Here is an 18,353-nt window from a genome sequence, read left to right on the forward strand (position 1 = left end):
GTAAAAAAAAAAAAAAAAAATCATCGAGTCATATAGTTGTTGATGGTTCAGAATATTAATTTATTGGAATAGGATGTTAAGTTGATTTCAGTTAAATTCTTCTTTAAAACCAAGAGGCAGCGTGTGATGGTTGTTTACTTGCTTTGATCATTTTTCCCGTTATTCTATTGAAATGTAAAGAGATAAAAAGTTAATTAAGGGAAGAAACATGTGTGTGTAAATTCTTTTCAGCATTTAGAAAACGAATATCGAGTGCAACAATATTAAGTAACACATTTGATAATATTGATCAGTAAACACTAATTCATATTTTAACCACTAAATATTGAAAAATATTATAACAAACAAACCGTATGGTGAGAGGCTTCACCTTCACGTTTTGCAATTGGATGAGACCGAGTTTTTCTTTCTTATGCTTTCTTTTCCAACGAACATAGTATCGAAAGGGTAATCCTACCGAGTCGGACCAGAAAATGATCTTTTTGGTTCCAAATTCTGTCAGATGAAAAGCATCAATGCCTCTTTGCTGAATAGCACATAACTTCTTAAAATCAATGACTTTCGAACTAAAAGAAATTAAAAAATCAACTAAAATCAATTATCTAAAATATTGGAAGCCTTTATAATGTGTGTATCTAATATCTAAAAATATTGTGATGGAGACAGCCCCGGTGCACTAAGCTCCCGCTATGCGCGGGGTCCGGGGAAGAGCCGGACCACAAGGGTCTATTGTACGCAACCTTACCTTGCATTTCTGCAAGAGGCTGTTTTCACGGCTCGAACCTGTGACCTCGTGGTCACATGGCAGCAACTTTACCAGTTACGCCAAGACTCCCTTTTTTATTTTTTTTAAAACAACATACCCAATGTAACATATAAGAAAATACATAAAATGAAAATTTCATTTTAACTCTACAAATGCAGGTCCCTTAAGGATTTTTTTTTTTTCTTGGACAATTTTTTTTTTTTTTTTTTAATAATAGGACCAGATCCAGAAGTACTATAATAGGGATAAAGAGTGACATAATAATTACCCATAATTACAACCACCAAACATTCCTTTTGCCATGATATTCTTTCCTGTTGAGTGACAAGATTTTATGTATCTTCTCTTTCTACTTTGTGTAGAGTAGTAGTGAAGCGGGAAGCAGAAAGAAGAGCGCTCCCCTTCGATATTGTGATGGAGGATAATCCATAAATCATTTGATCCGAAGAAGGTTGCTTTTCTTTTGTTTTATTTACACTTTCTTGATCCCCTATATATGTTTTGCAGTAATGAATCTGAGCTTTTTAGGGACCATTAATGGAGAATTCCAATGGAACCACTGAACCAGTACGTGCTTGTGAGTAATTAAGAAAGGAGAAGCCACGATTGGAGTACTAATTGAAAGTTGACGGTGGCTTTTCATTCTCCACTCATATATACATAACTAATACTAATATTAATATGATTGTGAAAGAATTTAATGAAACTGTATAATTAGAGTAGAATATGGTTAATTCTTTAATTAAAAAATAAGGAGAAATAGAGAAAAATGTAAAAAAAAAGCATGAGATAAAAGATAAATACCAATGGTGGCCATAGAGAGGTGCCACATTATCTTGTCTATGCCTAATCTTATATTATATATAGATATAGATTCATATTAAACGTCAAAATTACAAAATGGAAATGTAATTTGAAGGGTTGAAGTTTGACTTTTGGTGTTTAATATGAATAATAATTGAATTGGGAGTTTATTTGTAATGGAAATGTGTACATATTGGAGATATATGGTTTTGGAAGCAAAAGCATGTTTGGAATCTAATTACATGCTTAACTTAGTTCAACATGTTATTCCTTCACTTGTTTGTTTTCTAATTGTAGTACTACTTATTTGGAGGATTAAAGCCCAAGTTATTCCATATCATCCTGGTATAAATTGGCGTTTTAATATGATTTTTTGGTTTATATTTCTTAACACTTTACAGTAGTATTTTTCGGAAAAACTTTTCATATTTTTTTTTTGTGCGGATTGCCCTTCAAAAGCACTGGTCTTTAATTTTATCCCCTCAAATCTATGATCTTTAATTTTTGTTCTTCGCCTAATACCCCAAAGTTCTGGGTTCGAATCTCAGCTCAGTAAAAAAAATAAAGGAATTTCGCAAGACAGAGATTTGGATTCGCAAGCAGCAGAATTTTGCATTCAAAATTCTGTCTGAGACCTAACTTTGGCCCCAATAGGCCTAACTTTGCTATAAAACTCTGCCTTACGATTTTTTTTTTTTTACTGAGACAGAGTTCGAACCCTAATCCTCATGGCATTAGATGAAGGACAAAAATTAAAGACCACCGATTTGAGGGACAAAATTTAAAGACCAGTGCCTTTGAAGGGTAATCGTGCAAATGACCCAAAACTTTTAGACATAAATTTGGATTCTGAATACAAAAAAGGAAAATTACATAAAGAATGCAAATTAAAGAAATTTGTGTATAGGTTGAAGCAAATCTCAAAGTAAGTGATTTTAAAAGTTTAGCAAGATCATAATTAGTCTAACTACAAAGGTTGGTCACAAACATTTTGTGATAAAGCCTGAAAACGTGATACCGATCATAATAAATGTGTGTTTGTTTTTCTCTTGATACGAATGTTTGTTTTTCTCTTGATACTCATTTGTTTTCGTAGCAAAAACAAAAAAAGGCAATGTAAATCTACTATGAAAACAACAAGAAACTTCTATTGAATGTCATAATAAGAACTTAAGATCAAATTATACAAAGGGAAAATATCTCAAACAAGTCAGCCAAACGTGCTAGGAAATAAATAGAAAGAGATTTAGCTATCATAATGTGAAATCTAGGAATAATTAATGAATCTTCTAGCAATTGGATAAGGACAAGCCAAAGAATCAACATCCAAATATACTATGGTCATAAAAAGAGTAAACCCACTTTACCCCTAACATTAAGAGTTGGGAAATAATATTCTCTCCGCATATTGAATTAGAACGATAACTCCCTTATATAATATTTTTTTAGTGAGTGTTTTTTTTTTTTTTGAGTAAAGATCTTTTTCTTTTTCGTTCTAGAATTAAATTACAAAAATATATAACACTTATTATTGTTCCATCCACCTATTCCGTTGAAAATAATGTACTTATCTTTTATGAAATTACACTACTTGAAAAAATTTGGTAATAAATTTAAAGTTAGGAGTTAGTATTTTTTTAAAGGGTGTGGTAAAGGCTAAGTGAACACTTGTTTTGAACCAGAGGGAGTAATTTAATTTAAAAAAATTCATTTCACTATTATACATGATTTATAGTCATACATATATTTTATAATTTATTTTAGAGCACAAGTTTTTTTTATTTTTTTTTATTTTTTTATAACTTTGTGTCTAGTCAAAGTTTTCATATCAATTGGGACGGAGAATAGAATTTTACCAAAATTTGTAATTTGCATAAAACGCACACGTTGAATGAGATTTATATATGTTTTAAATAGAAGTATTGAATGGTTTGAAAGATGCCCCAAAATAGCTTAGCTCTTGAAGAGAAAACCAAGAATTTTTTAAAATGTAGTTCATACAATTCATACAATCTTTTTTCAAAAACTCTAAAACTTTAAACACCAGCTATATCCAACCAACTAAAATTAGGGAATAAAAATTATTGATACAACATTTGTTATTAACATATAGTATGAAAAATTATTGATAAAACGAATGTCACATAACTTGAAATTTCTTAACAAATTATTCCAAGTAGTTATTATAACCTAAAAGATATGTACATTATTTAAAATGGATTGGATGAATGGACCAATAATAAGAGTTATATTTTTTTATAATTTAATTCTAGAAAAAAAAAGAATCTTTATTTTAAAAATAAAAAAAAACTCACCGAAAAATATTATATGAGGATGTTGTGTTCATTCAATATGTGAAAGGGGTATCGATTCTCAACCCTTCAATATCAGAGGCTAAAGTAGTTTGCCTTGTTCCTTAAGCTGCCCGATTCCAAAGCAGCCTATTTACAATGTCAAAGGTTCACATCTTTTCTTTTTGTTTTTTCTTCTTTCCCCAGGGAAGAGAAGTACAGAAACTTTCTTTGTATTCATATTAAACGTCAAAATTACAACAGATCGACAAATTCAACTTGTCTAATTATACTTTAGTATTTTTGAGTTTAAAATTGTGATGGTTCAGTCGGGCTAAATCCATTACTATTCGTCTTTAATTACATCACTTATCTGACCTGTCAAAACCTAAGGCAAATTACATAAATTTTGGATAATCTTGAAACCCCCAAACATAGGCCTGAAAAGACCAGAAAGAGAATATATATTTATCAATTCTTCATATTCGGAGTGTCTTCCGCTTTCTAGTTCAAAGAAATAGAAAGAGGGGTCAATCGCTTGAGTCTATAGACTACCTTTTCTATATGCTTTCTACAAGGTCTACTTCATACCGGGCCAAGCTTTTAGATTGTTTAAGTAAGTTTGGGCTAAGGTTGTCGCACTCCTTCCACCTCTTGACAAGGTAGGCCGATGAGCAAGCCCCCTTTTGTCGCAATGGTGCGGGCGTTAGAGGCTGCTACAATGTGGCCAATTCGAAGGGGCTAAAGTTAAGTTATAGCAGGATTGAGTAACATCCAACAACTTGAGTTATTGCGGTATAATATCTTTATATTATTTGATATTATTTGGTAGCATATTTGTAAAGAGATAATTACCATATATTAGTTAGTTTCCTTGTTTCACTAATTACCATATATTAGTTAGTTTCCTTGTTTCACTAGGGTTCAAGATTGTATCCTATATATATTCTCTCTTGGTGAATGAATGGAACAAGTCAAGATTGTATAGTTTCTACATGGTATCAGGCCACACGTTTTTTTTCTTTTCTTCATCGTAAATTTCCATGGCCGGTGACGCCGTACCTCCTCCACCACCACCCAAAATTGAGTCTAATTCTCCCTATTTTCTCGGTCCTCAAGACCGACTCGGGGACTATATCACGCCTACTCGTTTCAAGGGCGCATCAAATAACGCTGCCGTCGGTCAACACTTTACTTCCGAACAATGAAGGCTATTACGGGATTTTTTGGTAATGCTACAATTCCCGAAAATCGCTTGAATGGTAAGTTTGATGTTTTTTCTTGGATTATTGACACTGGTGCTACTCATCATGTTACCGGTGAGAAATCATGGTTGTTTGATGTCCATACTGCTGATTGTCCTATTGGTTTGTCTAATGGTGAAAAGGTGCTTGCTTCTTTGGAAGATTCTGTTCGACTGTCAGATAAAATCACCTTACATCATGTCCTTTATGTGCCTTATTTACGTTGCAACTTACTCTCCGTCCCCCAACTTACTGATAATTTACATACTATTGTCTCTTTTAATTCTTATATGTGTGCTATTCATGACCCACTGAAGGAGCTGATTGGAACGGGAGTTAGGAGGGACGCACTATACTATTTTAGAAAACCGGACGTGGTGCAACATGTGTCTACTGTCGTGGCAACGTCCGCATTGGACTTGTGGCATCGACGATTGGGGCATCCTTCCGAGAGAGTAGTTAAGTTGCTTCCTCATGTCAGTAGTGATAAGAGTAGTTTAGCAAAGGATTGTGAAGTGTGTTTACATGCTAAGCATCCTAGAGACAAATTTCCTTTAAGTGATAATAATGCATCTAGAATATTTGAGAAAATACATTGTGATTTGTGGGGCCCATATAGCCATGTTTCGTCGTGTGGAGCTCATTATTTTTTAACAATTGTTGATGATTTTTCCCGAGCTGTTTGGATTTACTTGTTGGTTGATAAAACAGAAGTGTTTCCGATGTTTATGGCTTTTGTTGCTATGGTTGATCGACAATTTAATCAAACAATTAAAGTTGTACAAAGTGATAATGGTACAAAATTTAATTGTTTGATCGATTATTTTTCCGCCACTAGTATTTTGTTTCAAACCTCTTGTGTGGGTACTCCGCAACAGAATGGGAGGGTAGAGAGGAAGCATAAACATGTGTTGAATGTTGCGAGGGCTCTCAGATTTCAGGCCAATTTGCCTATTTTTTTCTGGGGTGAATGTGTTCTTGCTGCATCTCATCTCATAAATCGTACCCCCATACCCAAATTGAAAAATAAAACACCTTGTGAAATTTTATTCAATAAACCTCCTTCTTTTGATGCTATTCGTACTTTTGGGTGTTTGTGCTTTGATCATAATAAAAAAACTCAGGGTGACAAATTTGCTAGTCGGAGCAGAAAGTGTTTGTTTGTGGGATATCCATTTGGTAAGAAGGGGTGGCGGTTGTTTGATCTTGATACGAAGGAATGTTTTGTCTCTCGTGATGTAAAGTTTGTGGAGGATGTGTTTCCTTTTACTTGTCCGGAAGATGTTAATATTTCGTCTAGTTTTTTTGATGAGGGTGCTGAAATTGATCGTAATTTTATGGTGTACAGGGATGAATTAGGGGGCGAAGTTGATAGTTCGGAGGCTGCCGAGCAGCAGCCGCAAACCACTGCCCAACAAGCGCCTGCTGGCAGCCAGGCCGAGCTGCAGCCAACAGCCACTGTCCAGCCCGCTGGGAACCCAGCGCCAGCTGGCAGAGAGGCTGAGCGGCTGCCAACAGCCACTGCACAGCCCGCTGGGAACCTAGCGCCCGCTGGCGGCGAGGGGGGAGGGGGGGCAGCAACACCATACCCCAATCACAAATGTGGAAGGTGGCTTGGGGAGTGATTTTCGGGAGAAATTTCCCTCTGTTGTGCTTCATGATTATGTGACACACTCAACTTTTGCTAATAGTCCGTCCCCTACAACTCCTGTTACCAATCAATCCTCAGGTACTTCCTATCCTTTGGCACACTATATTAATTGTGACAATTTTTCTGTAAATTATCGTAAGTTTCTTGCAGCTATTATGTCACGACCCAGCCCCGTGGGCCGCGACTGGTGCCCTACTTAGACACCCAAACAGACTTACATACCGGATCGACATATCAAAGACCTAATCAAACTTAACATACATTAATTTAAGCAAATACTGGAAGCAAATATCGTCTTAAGCGGTCGCCCGCACAGAAACATCATATCAAATCCTGTAGGCTGGCGGAATAGACATCGCCCAGATATACGCACATATACAAACAGATAGGCCGTTTTGGCCATAATAGCAAACGGGACCGCATTAAGACGCAGATCATAATCACAAACGAACAAACATGACCCATGACCCACAAATATGACTACAGGCCTCTACAAACCATAACAGATACATATGACGGGACAGGGCCCCGCCGTACCCAAATAGTCATATATATATACAGAATATGCATAACAGAAGATATGTACCAAAAATATGAGCTCCGGATCAAAAAAGAGTACTCCACGTGGCAGAATATGTATCCTATACCGGAGGATCACCAAAACGAACGTCTGTACCTGCGGGCATGAAATGCAGCCCCCGAAGAAAGGGGGTCAGTACGAAATATGTATTGAGTATGCAAAGCATGAAATACATAAATCCGAATCATAACCGAAGTGAGGAGTACAGATTATGGATACGGAATGAGTATATCAAAATCTGTGCAGAAAATATATGTACATATCATGCAAATAAAAATCATGCATAAGGCTCAGGAACGTGGCCGCCACTCCGACGCTGGCGCCACAACACATCATACTCCAGAAGGTTTCATATCTCCGTACAATCCCCGAACATATCGTATCATCGTACATATCACAACACCAGAACATATCATATGCCATATCACATCATAACGCCGTATATAAGCGGTACCCGGCCCTATGGCGAGGTCTCGGGAACCGTAACACATCATACTGCCGAATATCACACAGTGCGCATGAACACAAAATCGGCCCGGGATCTGGCGAACGATACCATAGTAGTAAGCACAAGCGGAGTAGTTCGGAAACCATATGCATATACATATTTAAATGAATTCCAAGACTCGACGAATAAATACATATACATACTGATATTAGAAGGCTCAAGGTAAGCATCGAGTCCATCGGAATTAGTATACAAAAGTTACGAACTTTCAAATTACAAAACTTTCGAAAAACACATCATAGGTTATTTTCTGAAAATTTAGTATCATTCATATTGAGGAACTTTCAAATAACATTATAGGGTACTTCAACGGAGCATTAGAATCATATATACATATATATCCGAAATATACATATCCAAACTTAGGCCATATCAAATATTTTTCAAACCACATCCGGAAACGTATCGACTAATACTTAAAACATCATAGGCATTTGACAAGTCATGTGGAATAGTTTATGGAAATTAAGGACATAGGCCATCCTAGTGGCTCTATGAGTAGAATATTTCTTTGGAGCCTACATATATGTCATTCGTTTACTGCATAAAGGTCATGCCAAAAAGGAAGAACAGTAAACTTTACATACCTCGATCGCTCACTACCAAATCTCGATCCCTCGCCAAACAAATCCCGACTCAAGTCTCGGGCTCTCCAATATCTACAATAATATTATCAATTACCCAAAAATTAGCTACTAGTACTTAGAATTTTTAATTCTAATTAGTATTTGTCTACCGAAATTTCGGCAGCATCTTCCCTGTAAATTCAACATCCCCGAGAATTAAACTCGGCCAAATTCATCAACAATCATACCAACAATACCAACAACCATACCAATAACATCAATAATCAATTCAATAATTCATCAACATTCAATTTTAACCACGAATTTTCAAGTCGATACCGACACTTACATATTCACTACCAATTCAAGACCATTCAAGTGCCATTCAAAAGCATTTCATACCATCCTACAAAATATACAAAAATCCCACCAAGACTAGAATTCATCCGAAATCTCCAACCTTCGACACAACATTCACAACACATTTTTCATCTTCCAATTTCATCAACGACCACAATTTGCACTTTAACAATTCCATTCCCATAATTACATAAATCTACAATAAAATCACAAAATTTCCTATAACAACTTAACAACAATTTTCATGCCAACTTAAACTAGAATTCTTCCATTTGCATAAAAGGCCATTACAACACAATTAACATAATAAATAAAATTTGATCATTCCTCTCCATCAACACCCATTTTCGGCCACACACACACATACCCATGACACAAAATTTTCATACTCTACATTCATTCCCACATACTACAACATATATATATATATATATAATTTTTCCAAGCTAAAAAGAGTAGAATTCTTACCTTTTCCAAATTCTCCACTTGGTAAAAAAAAGTACTTTCTTGCCTTAAAGCTTATACCACGTTGAAGAGGGTTCCAGGCTTAGTAGGAATTCAAAAGAGATAAGTTTTGAACCCAAGATTTGAGCACCACAATAATATTTTTTTTTCTTGTAGTGGCCGAATGGCCCTCTAGTGATGCTCTCAATTTTTCTTTCTCCCTCTTGAAAGTTCTAGAGTAGAACAAATGAGGGGCCTTATGTTTATTTATTGGTCTTGCAAGCATTTTAATTCTCCACATGGGCTTGGGCCATGGTTGGTTGGCCGACCACCCCTTTAAAATATTGGGCCTCTCTTTCATTTTTTTTTTCTAGCCCAAATTCATTTATGGGGCTTATTTTGTAATTCCCGAAACAAATTTCTAAAATTCCCCATTTTTCCCTTCACCTTCCTCCATATTTCCACGTCAACATTTTTCATAAACAACACATATATTAAATAAAATCAATTTGTCCTTATTCCTTATAAGTCAAAGTTATTTCGAATTTTTTCCGAATATGCGAAAATACCGGATATAACATATTATTTCGGGTAAGGATCCTAAGACCTTCAAAGAAGCCATGAAACACGAAGGTTGGAGACATTCAATGAAAGAAAAGATACGTGCATTGGAAGACAATGGTACATGGACTTTGGAACATCTTCCTCCGGGTAAGAAAGCACTTGGTAATCAGTGGGTGTACAAGACCAAGTTTTTGTCAAATGGAGATGTGGAACGGCTCAAATCGCGCTTGGTTGTGTTGGGAAATCATCAACAAGCAGGGATTGACTACAATGAAACTTTTGCTCCGGTCGCCAAGATGAATACTGTTCGAGCCTTCCTAGCCATTGCAGCATCCAAAAATTGGGAACTTCACCAAATGGATGTTCATAATGCCTTTTTACATGGTGACCTTGATGAGGAGGTGTATATGAAGCTCCCTCCCGGGTTTGAAAGTCCAGATCCTACGTTGGTGTGTTGTTTGCGCAAATCGCTGTATGGGTTGAAACAGGCCCCTAGATGTTGGTTTGCAAAATTGGTAAATGCTTTGAAAGGGTACGGTTTCCTTCAATCTCATTCTGATTATTCTCTTTTTACATTTACTAGAGGGAATATTTAGATTAATATCTTGGTTTATGTTGATGATCTTATTATTTCTGGGAATGATTCCGCTGCACTTGCAACTTTCAAAGCCTATTTGAGTGATTGTTTCAAAATGAAAGACTTTGGGTCTCTCAAATATTTTTTGGGTATTGAAGTAGCTCGTAGTTCATCAGGGTTGTTTTTGTGTCAACGCAAGTATACTCTTGATATTATCTCTGAAGCAGGATTGTTAGGTGCAAAGCCAAGTGGGTTCCCTATTGAGCAAAATCATAAACTTGGCCTTGCAAATGGAGATTTGTTGTCGGATCCGGAGGTCTACCGTAGATTATTCGGGCGTTTGATTTATTTGGGGGTCACTCGACCGGACTTGGCATATTCTGTTCATATTTTTTCTCAATTCATGCAAGAACCCCGGATTGAACATTGGGAAGCGGCCTTACGAGTGGTCCGTTATTTGAAAGGCACACTAGGACAGGGTATTTTGTTACGTGCCGACAGTGAGTTGACTTTGCAGGGATGGTGTGATTCTGATTGGGCGGCTTGTCCACTTACTCGTCATTTGTTGACAGGTTGGCTAGTATTTCTAGGTCAATCTCCCATCTCTTGGAAGACAAAGAAGCAACACACAATTTCTAGATCTTCTGCAGAGGCTGAATATAGGTCCATGGCTGCGGTCACTTGTGAGTTGAAGTGGCGGAGAGGTCTGTTGTTGAGTTTAGGTATACAACATCCCAAGGCGATCAAATTGTTTTGTGATAGTCAGTCCGCTTTGCACATCGCAAAAAATCCGGTTTTCCATGAACGAACAAAGCACATTGAGGTAGATTGTCACTTTGTTCGTGATGCAATTAATGAAGGTTTGATTTCTCCGTCACACGTTTCAACATCTTCACAATTGGCAGACATTTTTACCAAAGCTCTCGGCAAAACTCAGTTTGACTTCTTGCTTTCCAAGTTGGGCATTTTTTATTCCCATGCTCCAAATTGAGGGGGGGGGGGGGGTATTGCGGTATAATACCTTTCTATTATTTGATATTATTTGGTAGCATATTTGTAGGGAGATAATTACCATATATTAGTTAGTTTCCTTGTTTCACTAGGATCTTAGTTTCCTTGTTTCACTAGGGTTCAAGATTGTATCCTATATATATTCTCTCTTGGTGAATGAATGGAACAAGTCAAGATTATATAGTTTCTACATGAGTCCTTTAGAAAGAGGGTGATTAGAGCTTTCGGATCAGATTTTCTCTGTGGAGAAGCAATGTGTTTTAGACGTAAATGAGCCGAGGAACCCAAAATGAAAATCCCAGTTAAACCAAAAAGTGTTGATCAAGAATTTTAGGCCCATACGAAGGGACAGATTCCCAGATAAATGAACGAAAATTCTCACCAACAGCCATTTACGAAGAGTCCATTGCTAACATTAGCCTAATTGCATTTCAATTATGTTCATAAGTCAATGTTAGTTGATTCATTTCTAACGTTGACAACATGCTCCTGATTTTCTTTTCACTTTTGTCATGTGAGTCCAACAAACAACAACAACAACAATCCAGTATAATCCCACCTGATGGGCTCTGGGGAGGGTAGAGTGTATGCACACCTTACCCCTACTTGTGACGGGTAGAGAGGCCCAAAATCGTGGCTAACATGTTACTCTATTTAGATACGTTAAACATACATTTTACTTGATGATTGTGTAATGAGAACAAGTGCTATATTAATGGTTCTCTATTCTAGTTAAACTATTGTTACCAACACAATCTTGATATAACTAAACTATGACGTAAAATGTCTAGCTTTAGGCACCCCCTAAAAAGAAGAATCCAAAAATAATAATATAAAATGAGAAATGGTTGATGAAACAAGGGAGAACTTGATGGGCAGAAAGGGTTGCACCGTCGACGACATAGTAAATGTTGCACCTCATTGGTGGAAATCATCCCCCCGCCCCTGGATGCAACGAGAAATTAAAGGTGATGATCACCTTATTTGATGATGTAATGCTCGCAAAATTGTATTTGTTGAAAAAGTAAAAAAATAATACTTGATGTTGGAAATTGAATTTGGTCACTCATGTGGGTAAACCCTAATTCATATACAAATAAATAAATATATACATGTAATATATTTATTATAGTATTAATAATAATAAATAAAGGAGAAAGGACACAACTATTGGGAAAGTTCATGAATAATTGTGTCACTTCAGGAAGATAATAGAAGTCTTAATATTAGGAACTTCTCACTTCTCAAAAAACGTACTTTTGTTGAGATACAGAAAAAGATACTTTCTCTCTTTCTTTGAAAAAACTCTCTTCTTCTTTGTGGCAAAAAAATTCTGTGGAAGATTCTTAATTGTTCGTTGAAGCATTCTTTTTCTCTGTAACTCAGGTATGCCGTAGATTGTGGACATTTCAATGTAATTCGTGTTCAGTAAATATGTGATTACATTGACGACTAGTCAAACAAATATTGGAGAATCTTGGGAAGAACTGTGTGTTACTTAGATTGTTGTATTTTCCTTCATTGTTATCAAAGCCTAAGATTTTAATTGTTTCTTAGTCTAATTGTTTCTCATTGGAAAACAATATTATATAATAGAAATACTCCGTATCACTTACTGTTGCTTTGCGGCATATTGTCTGGCGTCGAAAGGGACTATTTGTTTTACTTATGTGCTTATGTGCGTTATTTCACAAACAAAAGATTGGTTTGTTGTGTCATTGTCCCCACTTCAAAATATAGAAAGGGTTTTCAACGTGGAATAGTTTTTTCCTTTGGGGGTAAAGATGCATGGTAATTGATAATTTAAATTCACCAATTTGTGTATTGGTTTGAAAAAATCAGTAGCGTACCAATGCAAAGGGTATTTTTTTTTTTTTTTTAAAGGGAGAAGTTTTTAACCGAAACATGCTAGGAGGAGGAGAGTTCGGAACCAAAATACCCCTAGAAAAAATATTTTGAACCAAAATACCCAACAAAAAAAAAGTTACAAAACTACCTATAGCGCAGTATTTTACTGCGCTATAGCAGTAACGGAGACGGAGCCATTAACTGCTATAGCACAGTAAATTACTGCGCTATAGTGCCTAAACGGAGATGCTATAGCGCAGTAAATTACTGCGCTATAGTGCTTTTTTTTTTTCCAGCCCTTTTAGTTAACCCTTCTTCCATTACACTTTTTAACGTATTTTGACCATAGATTAATCATGCTTCGCGACCCCGAAACATCAATATTTTATATAAAACCCTATTTATTTTTGTGCGATTAATAAGGTAGGATCAATACATCAAGGATACGCAAAAGTTCGGATGGCCGTTTTAGTGGCTGAAAAGTGCTCGAACGCCATTTTCGTTTGAAGGTTCGGCGACATTATCTTGAAGTTCTTTGCGAATACTTAAACTTGTTCATCAATAATTAATCAAAAGTTTCTCAAAATGACAACATTCATACAAAAAAAATAAACTTAATTAAATTGCACCATTCATTCATAACCTTGAGTAGATGAAAATACTTAACATACTAATATTCTTCAAGCCAAACTTTTTAAAATACAATCATCAAAGTAAGAAAAAATCTTAAAAAACATTCATCAATTAATGCCCTTGAGTTGATCTTCCCCCACCACCGCTAGACGTGCCACCACCACTAGAGGTACTTCCACCACGAAAGTTTCCTCCACCACGAGAGGTACTTCCACCGCGAGATGTAGTTTGACCACCATGTCGTAAGGGACACTTGCGCTTATCATGACCAACATAATTGCAAAATGAGCATTTTCGAGTGTATCTCCCCGGTGGAACATCCATTTCACTATGAATACGCGAGTATGCATTCTTTCTCAATTTACGGATAAATGCTTTATTTGCAACTATTGAAAATGGATCTGGTGGCCAATAACTGTCACTGCCAAGTGGGTAGAACCTTCCAACATACGTTCTTGCATAATTTTCAACTGTATATTCCACAGCCATGTACGAGGAGGCGTTCTTTCCCATTGTGATGAAACACTTGAAGGCATGAGAACATGGCATGTGATATGATTGCCACTTGCCGCATGTGCATGTTCTTGGAATCTCACAAATTGTGTGGACGTTACCTCCTTTACCTTGGTGTACACTTGTTGTGAGTTCAAATATGCGCTCTGCAGGGTTGTACTCCATCCGGTCATGTTTCTGAGCCTTATATTTGTGGTGCTCGAACAATTTTGACGGTTTTGGCAACCATCTTAGACCTTCTGTTGCATATGCTTTGGCCTCTTTTGATCTAGTGACGAACCGCTCCACAACCTGCTTAAATGTCATTCTCACCATTGCAGTGACAGGTAGTCCGCGTGTAGATTTTAACAAACCATTGAATGACTCAGAGCTATTTGTTGTCAGCATACCCCATCACCTACCTTCATCCTGGTGTAATGTTCATTTGTCTTTATTAATTGCATTCAACCAGTGGAAGGCTTCCTCATTCACCCGCCTAATAATGTCCATCTGCAGGTTAAACTTCTTCTCCTGATACTCTGTTGCAGCCGCCCACATCCAATTGCAAAGTGCTGGGATTCGATATGCCTTTTGGAAGTTTGCCTTCAAATGCCTTAAACAATAATGATGGTAGGCAAAAGGTGGCTGCCATCCCTGCAAATTGAACATATTGTGCAATATGCCAGCATTTCTGTCTGATATCACACAGATTCCCACGCGATCCTTAATAACGTGTTGCCTTAAGTAGTCCAAAAACATACCCCACGTACTAATGCTCTCATTAGCTGCAATTGCAAAAGCTAGAGGGAATATAGCTCCATTTGCATCCATTCCAACTGCTATTAGCAGCTTTATGTCATACTTCCCATACACATGTGTTCCATCAATTGATATTACAGGCCGACAATGAGCAAAACCATCAATGCATGGTTTGAATGCCCAAAACACAAAATCAAAAATATTACCGGGCACACCAGGTTTCGATTTGAGCTTCCATTCAACAACAGTACCATGATTGAAATGTTATAGAGCCGCCATGTATCTCGGCAACTTCTTGAAAGAGCCCTCCCAATTGCCGTAGACTATCTCATGTGCACGCCTACGCCCAAGATACGGCTTCCTCCTAGTAACAGTTTTACTATATACTTTCAGGACGGCTGTAATACAATCTTTAATAGGGTACCTGAAAAAGTTGAAATATCAGCATGTAACAACGACGAATTGTCCATCATGTCTTGCAACAGTTCTACTTGATGTTAAGGATTAATTCCAACCTCAATCTCATCGTCACTTTGCTCATCGTCACTTTCCTCCGCATTAGGCATTTCCTCACTATCGCTGGGTGATGTCACTATATAATTCGGATAATCCGGACCATCCATAACAGTCCTTTGCCTATAATTTGGTGCAACCACCACATTCTCCCTACATTAGAAATTAGGATGTTTTAACTACTACACATCAAATAACACTATTGATGTTAAAAAAAATAGACGTACCGATAGTAATCAACTGCACCGAAACTTGAGGAAGGTCCATCGCTTTGAGTTGTTGGATAGGCTGAGGATGTTCCAACCTGATTCCTCCATCCCGATTGAGGAGACCGTCCGATATGATCCATATCAGGTGTATAACCCCTAAATAATATAATCGACATTATTAGCAGCATTCAAGTGCCACTACACATAATAATAATAATAATAATAATAATAATAATAACAATAATAATAATAATAATAATAATAATGTTGTAAAAAATGAATATTTACCACTGCCCGTCAAATTGCTGACTTAATCTATCCAGAGACATTTGGCTAGTCAAGATGCTTTCATAGGTACTCATGTCAGGGTAATTGTGTTGATAAGTAGGTTCCGCTTGAGTGACTTCGGCCTGAATTATAGACGGGGCTTCCCGACGAGGTCTATTTCGGGCTTCCTGAGGAGCCCTAGCCATGAATGCAAGTCGATTAATGGGCACCTTTTCTATATACATTTCAAGGACGTTTAAAGTTATGCATCGCCTATAATCATACGACGCCTTCAAATAATCAGTCAAAGAATCATCGTCTTGAATGTACCACTGTCCATAACTAGTTACACCTTGCGGTGTAAATGACACTGGATATTTTCCAATTATACTTATATCAAAATCACTTCTACTAACTTGTAGTCTATTATACAAGGCTTGGAGTAGTTTTGAGAATTTTAAGTCAAGTGGAAACTTAACATGATATTTTGGGGGAGAATCGTAGCGCAAATTATTTTCCTCGAATATAATTTGTCCGTCCCAGAATAAGGAAACTTTAATTCTTGGAACATCTGTCATATTTTGAATAACTGAGGAGGAATACAGAATGATAAAACTAGTTGAAACTTAGAATTTTATGCTTTTTTTTGCCTTATACGAACTCGGTATTAATAGGACTAACGCATGCATGCAATTACAGTGTTTTGCAGTGTTACGTCAAATCAAATTATGGATGGAGTACTGCATAACGCATTAGTTTACTGCGTTATACCAGTATAACGCAGTAAATTAATGCGTTATTGAGGCATTGAGTCAGAATAACGCAGTAAAATCATGCGTTATACTATATAACGCATGATTTTACTGCGCTATGCGGCTGAACCAACATCACCTCACCTGCCAAAATAATTCGAATCAAACTTTATATAACGTAATTTGACGAATAATTGTTACAAACACAACATTCCACACAAAATTGAGTTAAGATGTCATTTTTTGACCAATTTAGAGATATTAATCGTGTTATATCGTTCACTCCAGCAAACATCTTTGAAGCAATGGGTAGGACCTGGGAACTAGGTGATGATGATTTTCATTACTCAAATAACCCTAACGACAGATTCAATCGAGAATATAATAATAAAATGAGAGAGGAGTGAGATTGGCGTGTTAGGGAAGCTGAAGCACTGGAGCACAAGTTAGCGTCAGTAGGGCTTAAACGCCCAAAAAAACGTGCTATGTCAATGCCTCGCGAAACTCCAAAAGATTTTAATTTGGCTCTTAATCGTTTTCGCGAAGAGAACAATCGGATGCAAATACGTTACCATAGGGTAGAATATGGTATACATGGTAGCACAAGATTTAGATCCAAGTGGGATTCGGATTGTGAAATGTCCGATGAAGATTAATATTTTTCTTACAACAAGGTAAGTAGGCAGGGTCATTAAGACCCCCCCCCCCCCCCCCCCCCGGAGGGTTCTTGGGGGTTTGCAACTATATAAGTAGCCCTTTCTTTTGTTAATAGACTACACTATATTATTCAATGTCAAGCAGTAGAAACTCACCTTGGTCTTTACTCCTTCCAAAAGAACCAAATAGCAGTGATGATGAAAGTTCAAATCATAGCAGTTTTTCGAGCGATACCAGTGATTTCATACTAGATGAGCTAAATCTCCACCTTCTTATAGAGCGTAATGATGATTTCTGCAGTGTGAAATATTCAGATCCGCGGGAATATTATTGCGGTTTATGTCGAGAATGGTCACATCAGCTTGCCGAATCAGAACATCTTGTTCGTGACTTGGAAAATCTCAACGCTCCAATCCCAACAAGGTACTCCTTAACCATGCCTCAAGTAGGTCCAGAAAGTTGCGAGCTTGCCGTGCAAAGGATTAGAAAGGAAAACAACAGAATGCTGGCAAGACGTTGTAGATTTTACATGCTAAAGTTGGCCGAAGAACAAGCATCATCAACTGGTAGAGAACTAACTGCTACTGAAAAAAGATGTGTCTTAAGAAACCGCCAATAGTTTTCTGAGGACGATATTGAGGACTTGTACTCTGATGATGATTAAGAATGTTGTGATTTTAGTTTTAAGTTTAATTTATGATTAAAAAGTTTGGCTTGAAGAATATTAGTATGTTAAGTATTTTCATCTACTCAAGGTTATGAATGAATGGTGCAATTTAATTAAGTTTATTTTTTTTTGTATGAATGCTGTCATTTTGAGAAACTTTTGATTAATTATTGATGAACAAGTTTAAGTA

Source organism: Lycium barbarum, chromosome 12, assembly GCF_019175385.1.
Source record: "Lycium barbarum isolate Lr01 chromosome 12, ASM1917538v2, whole genome shotgun sequence".
NCBI classification, from domain to species: Eukaryota; Viridiplantae; Streptophyta; class Magnoliopsida; order Solanales; family Solanaceae; genus Lycium; species Lycium barbarum.